The 13,467-nt window shown below is 39.3% G+C and overlaps 1 protein-coding gene across 1 annotated transcript in view; it reads left to right on the plus strand.

Moving 5' to 3' along the window:
• The first annotated feature begins 3,358 nt into the window (after positions 1–3,358).
• Positions 3,359–13,467, plus strand: part of LOC131191126 (contactin-4-like) — a 721,863-nt gene continuing 711,754 nt past the window's right edge. The window contains exon 1 of the mRNA XM_058168934.1: positions 3,359–3,756. The gene's annotated coding sequence lies outside the window, so the exon portion shown is untranslated. The remainder of the gene's footprint in view (positions 3,757–13,467) is intronic.

A 13,467-nucleotide genomic window follows, 5' to 3' on the forward strand; every position in this document is an offset into this window, starting at 1 on the left:
TGCTTTGGAGTTAATGTTTCAGTGGATAGTGGACAAAGAATTTATACAAAGGAATCAAGAAAAATAAAAAGCAAAACTTTCAAAGTGCTAAAGATTTCAATTTCATTGTTCATGCTTCTGAAGTTCTAGCATTCATAGTGATAATACATTAATATAACGATCTTGCTGCACTTAAATTAGATTTATCCACAAGCTTTAATTGGAGAACAGACATAAATGAACTGTCGATTCAGAACATTGTAAGTTTTCTCTCTGGTATTCCAATTAAAATACTCAGTTACAGATTATGTGAAAGTTCTCTAACTCAGTCCCTACAAAGGAAGACAGCTTCCTATTGTTAGAATATTTTATAGAACATAGTATTAGAATATTTTATTATGGCATGATGGGTGGCAAACAAATGTAATAATAAACACACAAACATTTTTGTTTAGATTCTAAAACTAAAACTGTGCATTTAAGGTGTTGGCCTTCTTGATTTCTAGTCTTTGAAGGCCTTGAAGTAGTTTATCCAGAAAAATGAGATAAGGTGTCTAATCCAAGAATAGCTTCTCTTTAGATAAAGGTATTTTCATAGATGTCTTAGGAAGGAAGGAAGGAAGAAAAGGAAAGGAAAGGAAAGGAAAAGAAGGGACCATATATGAAATTATACTAAGAAAAACGAGTGGCTGAGTGGTATTCTATAAAACAGATGAATAAAAAGAATCTAAGGTAATGATCAAATGTGTGGGCCACTCATCTAACAGTTTGTTATCATTGTTGTTGGTAAATAATAAAGAACTTAATTTCGTGCAATTGCCTGCTTTTTTCATCTTGGCTCGGAATCAATTTAGTAAGCAATAAAAAAAATCCAACACCATGTTCACTATTTCAACCTGTTTTTAAACTATTGAATGATCTTTGCCTTAAAAACATGGCAAGATATCCAAGTAAAAGAGAAGTTTAATGAAAATTGCTCAGTTATCTGCAAACAACTGCATACTGTATACCATCCACATTAAAATCTGCTCAAGGGCTCTGTATTGCCCATATTTGTGTGTTGAGGTTTTTTCACCCCCCTCTTTGGCTTTCATGCTGTTTCTTTCAATATGTCATCAGTCAACAAGAAAGTGCAAACTGATTGGGACACTGTGGCATGTGATGTCCTTGTGCAGCTCTGCAATTCGGGAATTCACCTGGTTTTCTCTAGTCCTTCTCCCACATCCTATTTTGGCATTTCAGAAATTAAAAATAATGTGAAATAAAGAAACATATGGGATGACTCATATATGTATGTCTTTAAAAAAAACCCACCCCTGAGCAGCACCGAACAAATTCTGATTTGAACTTGCATAACCAAAGTCATGCAGGGAGATATCAGGGCACAAATAGTTCAAAATGAGGGTCAGAGAGCTCCCACAAAACAGTGTGGCTAGTAGCTTTATAGAGATGGAAAACAGAAAGTGACTAGTGGTTGTAATCAGGTCTGTGAAAAAATGATGAAAATTGATAAAAACAGGGGAACTGACTACTTTTTAACAAAAGCCCAGTGCAACACCCTCTATTTGTTTGTGGATATCACAGTGGGGAAAACCAGGAGATGATAAATAATGCTATATCAAATATGCTTCCCTTTCTTTCTTGAATAAACCTGTCTTCTCATCTAAATCAGATAAGAATTGATCTCAGTAAGAGGAAGGCTGGTACAGAAGAAACTCAAGCAACAGGAAAATACAAAATGGTGTTGGAACATTCTGGGGAAATGCAGATTGGTATCCAGGCCCCAAAATAAGTACATTATGTCTGGAACACCAGAAACCATTGCCAGTTTGAAAGAATAATTTTCCAGAAACTACTGGAGAAGCCCAACCAGAGCAGTATGAAATTAGGGGTATTATGGATCTCTTTCATCATCGTCATCGTTAGGTCCTGCATCCACCACATTGGGCAGCAAGAGTTTTCCAGCGGTTTCGATCATTGGCAGCATCTTTTTCATCCTCCCGAGAGACATTAATGAATGGATCTTTTTGAGACTTTTTAAATTTATTTAACTGATAAAATGCCTCAACTGTCCAAATTATTCCCATGTTCCCAGAATGGTGGGCTCTTCACATCCTTGTTAGGATGGGATACATATGAGGGCAATTGAATGAGGAGAGGATTCCACGTTGGAGAGAAATAGCTGCGGACATGATTGCTTAGCGATCAAAGGGGCAGGCACACTGACCCACCTGGCAACATGTTTCATGACCACAGCTCTGGTCACGCCTAACAGATCATCTTGCCTCCAAAATAACGAGAGCAAACTGTTTCAGATTTTACACTCTACTTTTAATCCAGGGCAGAGGGAATCACCAAGTCTGTGAACCATGGGTGGAATTATCAAGGCACTAAACTACCTGTGCAAGGACTCTTAACTATCCACCCCCACCAAAAAAAACACAAAAAAACACCTCATCTCCAATAACAATAAAGGCATATCGCTCGCCACTCCGGTACCCCCCCACCCTGGCCTGAACTCTTCTCGGGCCACTGTGGCACTACTATAAGGGTCCGATTTGCCATTAATCCGAGAGGGGCAAACATCGCCACATACATCCCTAGGAAAAGCGGGAGCATCAACAGGCGGCTCCCTCAGGGGCAGCCCCAATGTGGGAGCCTCCCGAATGGAAATAGCCGGAGGAACAGCAGGTTCCTCTGCCCGTTCCTCTCCGGTCATTCAGCGAGAAAGGTGTCGTGTCCCCACCCCGGGCGCCTCCAGATTTTCTGATGACTGAGAGGGCTGGGCGGAGGACCTGTACAACAGGTGTCAGAGGAAGGGAGGACACCTGACCCCGGGAGGGCGGAGGGAGAGTTACGAAGGGCTCCGCATCGGACCCCGCGTGGGCCCACCTGCCGAGCTGCGTCCCATTCCACGCACCCACCCACCCGCGAGTCCGGCGCGTGCTGTGCCACGTGGGCAGCCCACGCCTGATTCAACACCACCACCACCACCACCCTTGCAAAATCCACGGCCGTATTGGCTCGGCGCGCCTTTTGCCTAAAGGCACATGCAAGACAGACGCCTCTCCTAACCACGCCCCGAGAACATCCCCCCCTCCTCTTCCCTTGCCTCTCCCAGCCCCCAAAGAACCTGTGATGCGGTTCTTTTCGCCCGTCGCCTCCTCGGTGTTGCAAGGTGAGGACCGAGCCAGGGAAAGGGAGGGAGGGAGGGAAGGAGGGGACACGGAGAGAAAGATAATAAAAAAAAAGGGGGTGGGGAGGGACGAGGGAAGGGTTGGGGAGGCGGGGCTAAGCACCGAAGCAGCTCGGAGAGTTGTCGGGGAGGCTTCTCTCCTTTTTCCCTTCTTTTAATTGACTCTCGGGTTTCCCAGCCCCCCTTCTCCGCCCCGCTAGCATACGAGGCGTTTAATTGGGAAGGGTGGGGTCGCTCAGTGACTACCGCGCAAGCCTTTTTTTAAATTATTATTTTATTTTATTATTATTATTGCCCCCAAGCATCTTCGGCGTTCCTCGCTTCTCCAGGTTTACGTTTCCGTGTAGCGGGAAAACTCGCGCTTAGAAAGAAAAGAATACCTGCGCGTATTTTTCTATATATCTAGATCTATATATCTATAAAAGGGGGGGGGGAGGAAGGAAAGAAAGAAAAAGAGGAGGTGAAGAGCCTCAGCGCGTCGCTAAAAGCGGCGACGCCGCCGAGCCTTGCTCTCCAGTGTCCAGTGCATCTCTGCCTGCATCCCACTCGGAGGAGTTTCTGGGCAGCTGCCTCGGTTTCAGGTAAGACCTGGGTTGGTGGGTTGCACGTCCGGACAGCAGTGCCGTGATTTCGGGGTGGAGGGGGAGTAGGTGGGGAGCGAGGAAAGGGTGTGGGGGGCAAAGAAAAAGAGCGCGAAACCAGAAAGTCGCCCCAGTCCTGGGAGTCGCTGCTTGCCCCATATTTATGAAGTCTTCCTTCCCCGACGGGGCGGGACGGACGGGGAGGAAGAAAAGCGTGCTTCAGTCTCGGGCGGTTTCTGCATCTCGACTGGCGCACCCCAAAGCTCGGTTCTCCTTCCTTCCTTCCCTTTTGCCCAGCGCCGTCAGAATCGTCCCCCCCCCCCCAACCCCTGCCTCCGCTTGGATTCTCGGGTCTTCGTTTGATTCTAGCGTGTTGCGGTGCTTTCCGTCGAGTCGACGAATCGATAAGTTTGCCTTCAGAAATCGTGAACGCTCCATCACTGGAGTTTTTTATATATATATATGAGGAGACTGGACAATCACTTGTTTGAGATTGTATAGGTTCTCCTGCTTGAGCAGGGGGCTGGACTAGAAGACCTCCAAGGTCCCTTCCGGCTCTATTCTATATCCTAAGTTTGCATGTGACACGGGGACCCGAGCCAAACCTTTTGACCTGCTCGCCTCTTAAAAGACACTTCAAATTATCTCGGGGGTCAGGTCTTTTTCTTGAGTCCCGAAAGCGACGTGCCCTTCCCCAACCTTTGGTTGTCAATTGTTCGCCTTGCTGGTCTTCTTTTTTAAGCGCCCCCCCTCCCAAAAAAGCAAAAAACAAAACAAAAACGCGCTCACTTCAGAGGAATTACGGTTGATTTCTAAATAACTGCTTTGGAATAAGCAAGCTCGAGTTCCGATGCTGGGTTGGCGACTTGCTCACCGGCCCCCGCTACTAAACTGAGACTTATATCTGTTTAAACCTGCGTGGAAACGGCTTGTAAAGGCAAGAAAGGATGGTGGAATTTGTCGCCCGTGCGGTTTGTGCGAAGAGGGGAGCTGAATTCCGAAGAAGCTGAAAGACTGCTGCCAACAACGTTTGTTGTTGTTGTTGTTGTTTGCTAAGAAATAGGTAGAAAGGACAATCGCAGCCCTTTTGCAAAACGAGGGTGGGGATGATGTAGCAGGGAAGAAACATTTATATATATATATATAGAGAGAGATATATATAGAGAGAGATGCTCCGGTTGTGTAGGGTTCTGCCTCGCCTCGAGTTTCCACTTCAAGTTTATCCGGGCAACTCCAGATAGAGATATTAACTTTGCCAGGTACCAAATAGCAGCCTAATCACTTTTGCAAAAAAGCCAAGCCACTTGACAAGGGGATGTGTTTCGGACTCACGTTTGGTTGTGTAAATTCATTAAATAGAATGAATAATAATAATAAAAGAAGAGAAGCTGAGTAACAATGGAAGGGTTGAAGGAAAAAAATCCAGAGAGGGTTTGTCTTCTTCCCCCAAAGATGATTATTTTTCTTCCTTGGAAGTATAAAACTTGTTTATATTTTAGGGAGTCGTAAAAAAAAATCTATGTTCCAGTGTCTGAGACAAAGGACTGAGTGTTGCAAAGTAAGAGGGTGAGGATGGTTTTTGTAGGCATGTGCTGGCTGAAAGTAGATTTGCAATAGGAGTAAATGCACATACTGTATGAGTTGTGTGGTGTGGTGTCTATGTGCACAGCTGGTGTGCATGTTTCCCTACCAGCATATTCAGCGCAAATGCTCCCAACAACTTTTACTATATGCCAACGTGTGTTGTGTTTTCTGAATTTAAAATTCTCTCTTCCCAATGGTGGTGGTTAGGTTTTTGTGTCAGGAACAACATAATGCAGCACATTGCTTATTACTTATCCTAGACCGAAGCAGCTTGCTCACTAAACAACAAATGATGAGGGTGCAGTTTGCATAATGAACAGGGAGCGTTAACATCTTACATACTGATTTTCACTTGTGGTAAATGAATGCAGGACTGTGGTTGGTAATTCAATATTTGCGATGATCATTATGCTACCGTGACATTTCAGAATTATGAAAATGTATTTTCTTCTTTTTATTTATTTATTTTTGGATTTCTTTTTAACCATCAGACTTCTGAGAAAGTTGTAGGCTCTGTAATTACAGTATTAAAATTTTTTTAAAATACTAATTGTGGCAAAGTAATTTGTACTAAGTTAGCCATAATGTGTAATTTATATACATTATATTCTTTCAAATCATAATCCAAAAGTACATTGGATTCATTCTCCCCTTTTTGAAAATGTATGTACTCCTAACTATTAATATAGATATATATATATAACTTTAGTAAATGTATTCTACTAACAGTTGCACGATTGCAGCAATTTAAAAATTAAATAAATGGATATTACAGATACATCTCTGACCTATAAAAATCTGGATCATCACAAAAATGGAAGCAAATACATACTTTTATTTAATTGTAGCCCAGATTTGGTGGCCCTTCCGTGAAACAAATTGGACTGTTTTAAAACTCCTGTTATGTTGCGAAAAATCTGTTCTGTCTCACTTGGAATGATTGATAGAATAATCTATCAGATGCTTGGAATAATTTCAAATGCTGCCTTGACTGTAGCTTTGCTTGTATCATTTTTAGCCGGTATATTTGATCTGCAAACTTTTGTCGCTCATCATGGATACAACTTATTTAACTTTTCTTTTTCAAAAAGTTGAAACACTTTTTGCTTTTTACAATTGGTATCGACTTCTGTCCTGTTCAAAGATTGCTGTAGGTTTTTTTAAGGACAGTAACAGCTGTGAAGTATGTGTATATGTTGTGAATGAGATTATTTCTATAATCAAAGCTGCTTTCACACTACAGCTGATAAGGAATAGTGCTGTTCCCAATCAACAAGGCTTATTTTACATAAATGCTACTAAGCAGGTGTGTTATTATGACTATTATTCTAAGCAGAGTCTCCTAGAAGAATACCATTGAAATGATTGCCAAATCTGTGTGCTTAAGTAGTTGATAACCACTTTTAGAAACAAGAAAGTTGTATTCCTTAAGTATCTATTTTTCTAAAAATGGTGGGAAATATGTTCCTTTTCAAAATGTAATAGTACAGGGCACGGTAGATCAATATAAATGATAATCATTGTCCATAGCATAGGCAGCAAGACTCAATTTGATCTGGTGGTTAAAATGCTGGATTAGAAACAGGGAAACCCTGTTTCTAAAAACCAGCCGAGTTATCTTGGATGATTAGTTCCTATTGCTTTAGCAAGAAGGCAATGGCAAACCAGTTCAAAAAAACTAACTGCATGGACTGTGTAGTTCAGTGGTGGGTTGCCCCCGGTTCGGACCGGTTCTATAGAACTGGTAGTAAAACCGCCGGGAGGCTCTGTCCACTGACCTGAATGTCATCAAAAGTGATCTGCGCATGCATGGGCACGATGCGAACCGGTAGTAAAGGTAAGTAGAACCCAACCAACTCTGACTCCACCCCAGACCCACAAAACAAGGTGCTGCCATATAGCCACTTTTGATTTATTTTGATTTGCAGAAAGAGAACAGTAACTCAGTAGTGGGACACTACATTACAAGGTGTATTAGAGCAATGATGTGACACAGTGGCTAAATTTGGTCAATATATTAAAACTTTTTTAAAAGAATATGATTAATGGGATAGGCCAATAATTTGGATGGGTAGTGTGGCTGTTTGATTTTGTATTTATTGTATGGGGGAGGTCCATTATTTGTTTATTTGTTTGGTACGTATAGATGCCCATTTTAGAGTAGAACACAATAGAAGTGTAAAATGTGAGGTTTCTTGGTCACATGTTGCCATTGAAAGTTGTGCGTCTGGTCAGTGGAGATCTGTGCAGGAAAAGAAGCAATGGATGGAAACTGATCAAGGAGAGAACCAACCTGGAGCTAAGGATTTCCTGTCAGAACAATTAATCAGTGGAACAACTTGCCTCCAGAAGTTGTTGATGCTCCAACCCTGTAAGTTTTTAAAAAGAGATTGGGCAACTATTTGTCTGAAACGGAATAGGGTTTCCTGCCTGAGCAGGGGGTTGTACTAGAAGACCTCCAAGGTCCCTTTCAACTTTGTTATTCTGTTATCTCCAAAAGCTGAATTTTTAAAGGAGCTAAAGGGGAAATTATTAATGCATGTGTTTAGAGCAATCATATAAACTGTATTTAATTTTAGCTGTATGTAACTTAAATTACACTGGAAATAACTTTCATACAGGTATCTTGATTTTGGAGTGCAGTGTTTGGCCCAAAAAAAAAAATTAAAGTTCATTTCACCTTCAATGATATATATCAGTGTTGGTGAACCTTTTCGGCACTTGAAACGGGAGCACACACACGCGGGGTGGGGGGGGGAGTGTCAGAAACAGGACAAGCAGCTCCCTAGCACACATGTGTGTGCTGGGCAGCTGAGTTTTTGTTTCCTGGTGTGTGCATGCGTGCCGGTTACCTGGTCTTCCAGTTTCTTGCACGCATGTGCACATGAAGACCAGTTGGCCAGCATGCATGTGTGTGCCGGAACCCAGAAGAGCAACAGGTGATGGGCTGGCATGTCCAGAGAGATGGCTCTGCATGTCACTTCCAGTACGCGTGCCATAGGTTCGCTATCACGGATATATATTCTGGATTAAGATCTAATACACTGTGTATCAGATTGCCTTGAGTTTCTTTATATCATAAATAAAATAAATTAGTTTTGGGCATTATGTAAACACAGCAAGTAAAAGAATCTCTGTTACTGTTAAAGTATAAACATTTCAAATTTGTTTTAAAAAATAATCTTTAAACCTAATAAACACAAATAATATTCAGTAGCATAGGTAAACTGATCATTTTAAGCAGTTTATGTTTTGATGCTTTATCCTAACAAAATGAGACAGTGGCCTGTAGAAATTATGTATTTGTATGTCCATACATGCACAACTTCTCATTTTTTTAAAATAAGACTCAGAAGTCTTCTACCAAGCATATCACAAGCTTGACTGGACTTAAACTTCCATGTTTACTTTTTCATTAACTCATAACTGTGAACAGTCACTGTCTGAGGTAGTTGCTAAATGAGGAGTAACTGCATCTGCTATTATTCTGTATTTTAAGCATTTTGTAAATAATGGAAGATTGAATCCTAAACCAGCAAATAAATTTATTTTGATTTGTCCTAAGCCAAAAAACTAAAACCAGAGCTGTTAGTGGAAAATAAATGTTTATAGTAACTGGACCAGGTCAACATATCCAAGAAGGACAACATCTAAAAGTTTGTTTAAATTATGAAAAAGGAATCTCTCATGGATGAATATAAATGGAAGAAGTATTTATTGGTGCTGCAATTTTTGAAATTCTAATACCAACAAGCAGACATGTTTGGGCCTTGGACAAGAAAAACAAGACAACATTTATTTAAAGAAGCAGTGCATTTTTTAAAAAAATATTAAAATAAACTTTCCTTTCTCCTCCATTGTCTTAGTTTACTTCCTATCTTAAGAATTTAACCATTGAAAACTCTTTAACTGTTAACTTAAAATTCAGTCTGATTTTGCCCTTTAGATAATTTTGAATTGTATGTAATATACCTATATAGTGGTGTTGGAAGAAATATCCATCAGGGTTCAGTTCCAAGTGGGGACAAAGACACTGGAAACATGGAGACTGCTTGGAAAGATGGTTTAATGGTGGTCAGGATCACATGGCTTGAGTTCCTGAACAGAAAAGGCTGAGATCCTGTGTGCTCCCTGGCTTTATGCTTTTTCTGAGCTTTGAACTTTCTGGGGCACAGGAAGAGTACCCTGATTGGCTGTCAGACTCCCAGGGGGTGGGGGTCTTAGCTAGCCTTGCTGGCTGATGTAATCTTCCCAGGTGCCATGTGGTGAGTTTCAGTTGCTAGATGAGTTCTATTATGATGCAGATGATGGTTGACAAAGGTGGGGGGAAATGAGTGAGCTCAGCTGAGGCTTTAATGGCCTATTGACAAAGGTGGGGCGGGGGAGTCAGGAAGCTGCTTTGTCTTTAAAACATGTTTCTCCATTTCTCATCCAGGGAAATATATTCTGCCTTTTAAATATTTTCTAAAATATTTCATTCTTCTAGGAGGGGGGTGGGTGCTAAATTCCTACAGTGGATATGACAGGAGAACTGTATAAGATAAAAAGATAAAAATGAATCAATGTTTGAGTGCAATAATTACCACTACTACTTACTATTCTTATCACACTTCTAATTTGAAACATGCTTTAGAGTTTTATTCTTCTTGCCCTAACAATAATCCTTGAAAATAAGTGCGATACGCACATTTGATAAATTGGGTATTATGACTGAGAAAATAACTTGCTCAAAGCCATGACAAATAATGATTCAGTCCCACATTTTACGGACTCCAATCAAAGTCTCTAAGATAGTGGTTCTCAATTGCTAATGAGATTATTTGGTCTCTGCAAATTATACTCTGCAAATTTATCTTTGTTTACAAATACTGCACTTCTTAATTTGCTGTGTGTATATATGGATTCACATGTATGTTTCATGATACTAAAACAAGATTAAAATGAATGTTTTTTAAAAATTTATTCCAGGGATTTATTTTCTATCTTGTACAATATTGTTTGCAGAGAAGAGCAACAAAGATCATTAAGGGCCTGGAGGCTAAAACATATAAAGAACAATTGCAGGAATTGGGTGTTTCTAGTTTAATGAAAAGAAGGACTAGGGGTGACATGATAGCAGTGTTCCAATATTTGAGGGACTGCCACAAAGAAGAGGGAGTCAAACTATTCTCCAAAGCACCTGAGGGTAGAGCAAGAAGCAATGGGTGGAAACTAATCAAGGAGAGAAGGAACCTAGAACTAAGGAAAATTTTCCTGACAGTGAAAACAATTAATCAGTGGAATGACTTGCCTCCAGAAATTGTGGCTACTCCAACACTGGAGGTTTTTAAGAAGAGATTGTGCGAACTGGTATAGGATTTCCTGCCTTGAGCAGAGAGTTGGACTAGGAGACCTCCAGGGTCCTTTCCAATTCTGTTATTCTAAGGCAGTGTTTAGCCAGGCATTCAAAGAATATAATTTATGGTACATTCTGATCCATGTTAATATGGAACCTGTTTTTTTTTTTTTACTTAAAATCATTTAAATTACTCATACACCAGAAATTGGCCCTTCTGTTCTACATGGCCAGTATGAATTTATTGTTATATGTATTTGTGATACATATCAGTAAGTCTTCTCCATACAGTAACTGTTTGTGTTGACTTTGTCCTAACTTGCGCAAAGGACAGTTTTCAGTTCTGTGTTAACAACAACTCTTCTTGCAATTCTCCTTTAATGTCTTCATTTTTTTAAACATTTGGATGATTTTAGCATTCCCACTAGTAACAGGTCTTGTTTAACACACCTTTTGTTTTGCATTTTAAAGGATAGAGCCTAACTTCAAGTATGCATATTATGTCCTTTGCAGATCAACATTTGTTGCAGATGGCATATCATTATTGCCCATCGCTGAAAGCTTGCGTACAAGTTTTCCTTTCTATATGTAACTCTGTCTCTTGATTTGGAGTTTCTTAAGCGCCTTTGTCTTTTTTGAAGAGGCAGAGCAGAATTTATTTTCTACTTAGAAGCACTGTGGGGCAAGTGAGTCTGCAACATTGCCTGGAAACTGATACTTCTTATTTTGGCTTTTTCTGGCTCCAGTCTGTTTCTCAATAACATCACTTGTATCATTAAGCAATAAATCTGGAATTAGAATGTACACAAGTGAAAGTTTATCAAGATAACATTTCCAATGTCTCTTCCTGAATCTATTTACATCACATTTTGGTGTCCTAAACTGCATTTATAAATTCAGGTCAGAAGAAATTTGGGGGAGATACTTTACTTATAAGATTTTCAAGGAGCTTTTACTATGAGTTCAAGTGAGATGAAACTTGTGTTAAAGTTTAAGTAGTGTTAAGGGACGTAGTCCAAAAACAGTTCCAGGTCATACACATATAAAGTCAGTCAGTCAGTCAGTCAGTCTTCTTACCAAACGTAGACTTGTAAAACAAACAAGCAAGGTCTTCTTTCAGTTTGGCAAAACACAATTCAATTCACAATAGTCAGTATCTTGAGGAATCAGTAACTAGCCATGATCAAGCAGCGATCATAAAGCTCAAATATACAGTTGCAGCATGTCTTCAGCTTACAATGCTGTAGTATCTCTGTAGATTCCCAACAAGCTATATTTTAGTAGTCCTTTTATACATTGGCTACAGAGCTCAACCAATCAGGATGCTTGCATGATGCAGCACAGCCTTAAAGCAATATTATGCCTTTCTATAAACATACATAGTTAGTTATATATTGCCTGGTCAACTAGTTAGGCAAATAACAATTTCCTGATGAATAGATGCAGTCAAATGTAAACCCAAAGATTGAGTACGTCTACTCATGTAATAGTTCCATCTCTTTTGACTTTCTTAGAGCTGTGCTTCATAGTCATACGAACAGAAACTGCAACTATTTTGTTTTATGCGATTTTCTTTATACCTGTGCATAGGGATGTGAAACAAGTGATAATGCAGAGAGTATTCAAATTAGAATTGGCCTGTACATTGACATTTTCTAAAGTTGGAAAGACGGCTTTCATGGTATTTCCTAAATGCTGCATGTTGTATCGTTAGTGTACTTATCCTCAGCTATATGTGCTTAAATAATCGTAATATGTCATAAGAGAGGCAATCTAGTTTACAGTATGGATCTATGACTGGGAGTTAAAACCAGGGGAGTATAATTATTACTATTTTTTTCAGTAGTATTTAAAGTTCCAATATAATTATATCTATTTTCTTCAGTAGTATTTATAGCTCCAATTCTGTTTGTTTAGTAAAAGATGATACTTTGGGAAGTACATTTTTCTATTAATTATGGTGAAGAAGAAAGGTTACCTGTGTTTTTTAAAAAAATCATTTCTGCTTGTAATTGTTCCTAGCTGTCTTGAGAGATTAATTTTGCTAATTTATTTCAGATTACTTTTTTGCCTAATAATATTGCAGAGCATCCCACATGAATTTTTAGTAAGTAAATAATTTGCAGGCCAAAAGGAGCAGGGTGCGTTTCCTTTAACATCCATTCAGTTGTGCCATAATAAATTAGCATGTGATTCTGAAAAAGAAATGTTGGAAATAGTTGTGACTGATTTGTTTGTTTCCATATTGAGAAATCTTGGTCGAAGCAGCTTACAAGCTATTTTAATGCATTTTATGATCCTTTTTCAATAATATTGGGTAACAAGATTTAAATACACTGCTTATTTACTTTGAAATAAATCTGGCTGTGATCAGTGAAGTTTATCACACATTCCTTAAGAAGACTGTAGAAAAATTGCACTCTTTTTCTTTGTTAGATAGTAAGATAAACACAAATAAAAGGAAGCATGTGAGATTCCTCAATGCTAATTTTCAATTATAATGTCAAATTGCTAGAAGCACAAGCTTTGCAATTATTTGTACTGATAAATAGAAATGTAAACATAAATATCTTGCCACTGCTGTTTAATTGATTTAGTAACACAATTACTTTTAGCAACTATGCCTAATTCATCTAAATGTGTAATATGATAATACATTAATCACTTTTCATCATTTAATACTTTTATCCTAAACCAAACATGCACCAATAGTTCTCATGGCTTTTTACTTTTAATTCTCTGCCTTGGTATAATACCAAAATGGTAAGAGTTAAACAAAACTGAGTGTGAGA

Source organism: Ahaetulla prasina, chromosome 2, assembly GCF_028640845.1.
Source record: "Ahaetulla prasina isolate Xishuangbanna chromosome 2, ASM2864084v1, whole genome shotgun sequence".
Lineage (NCBI taxonomy): Eukaryota > Metazoa > Chordata > Lepidosauria > Squamata > Colubridae > Ahaetulla > Ahaetulla prasina.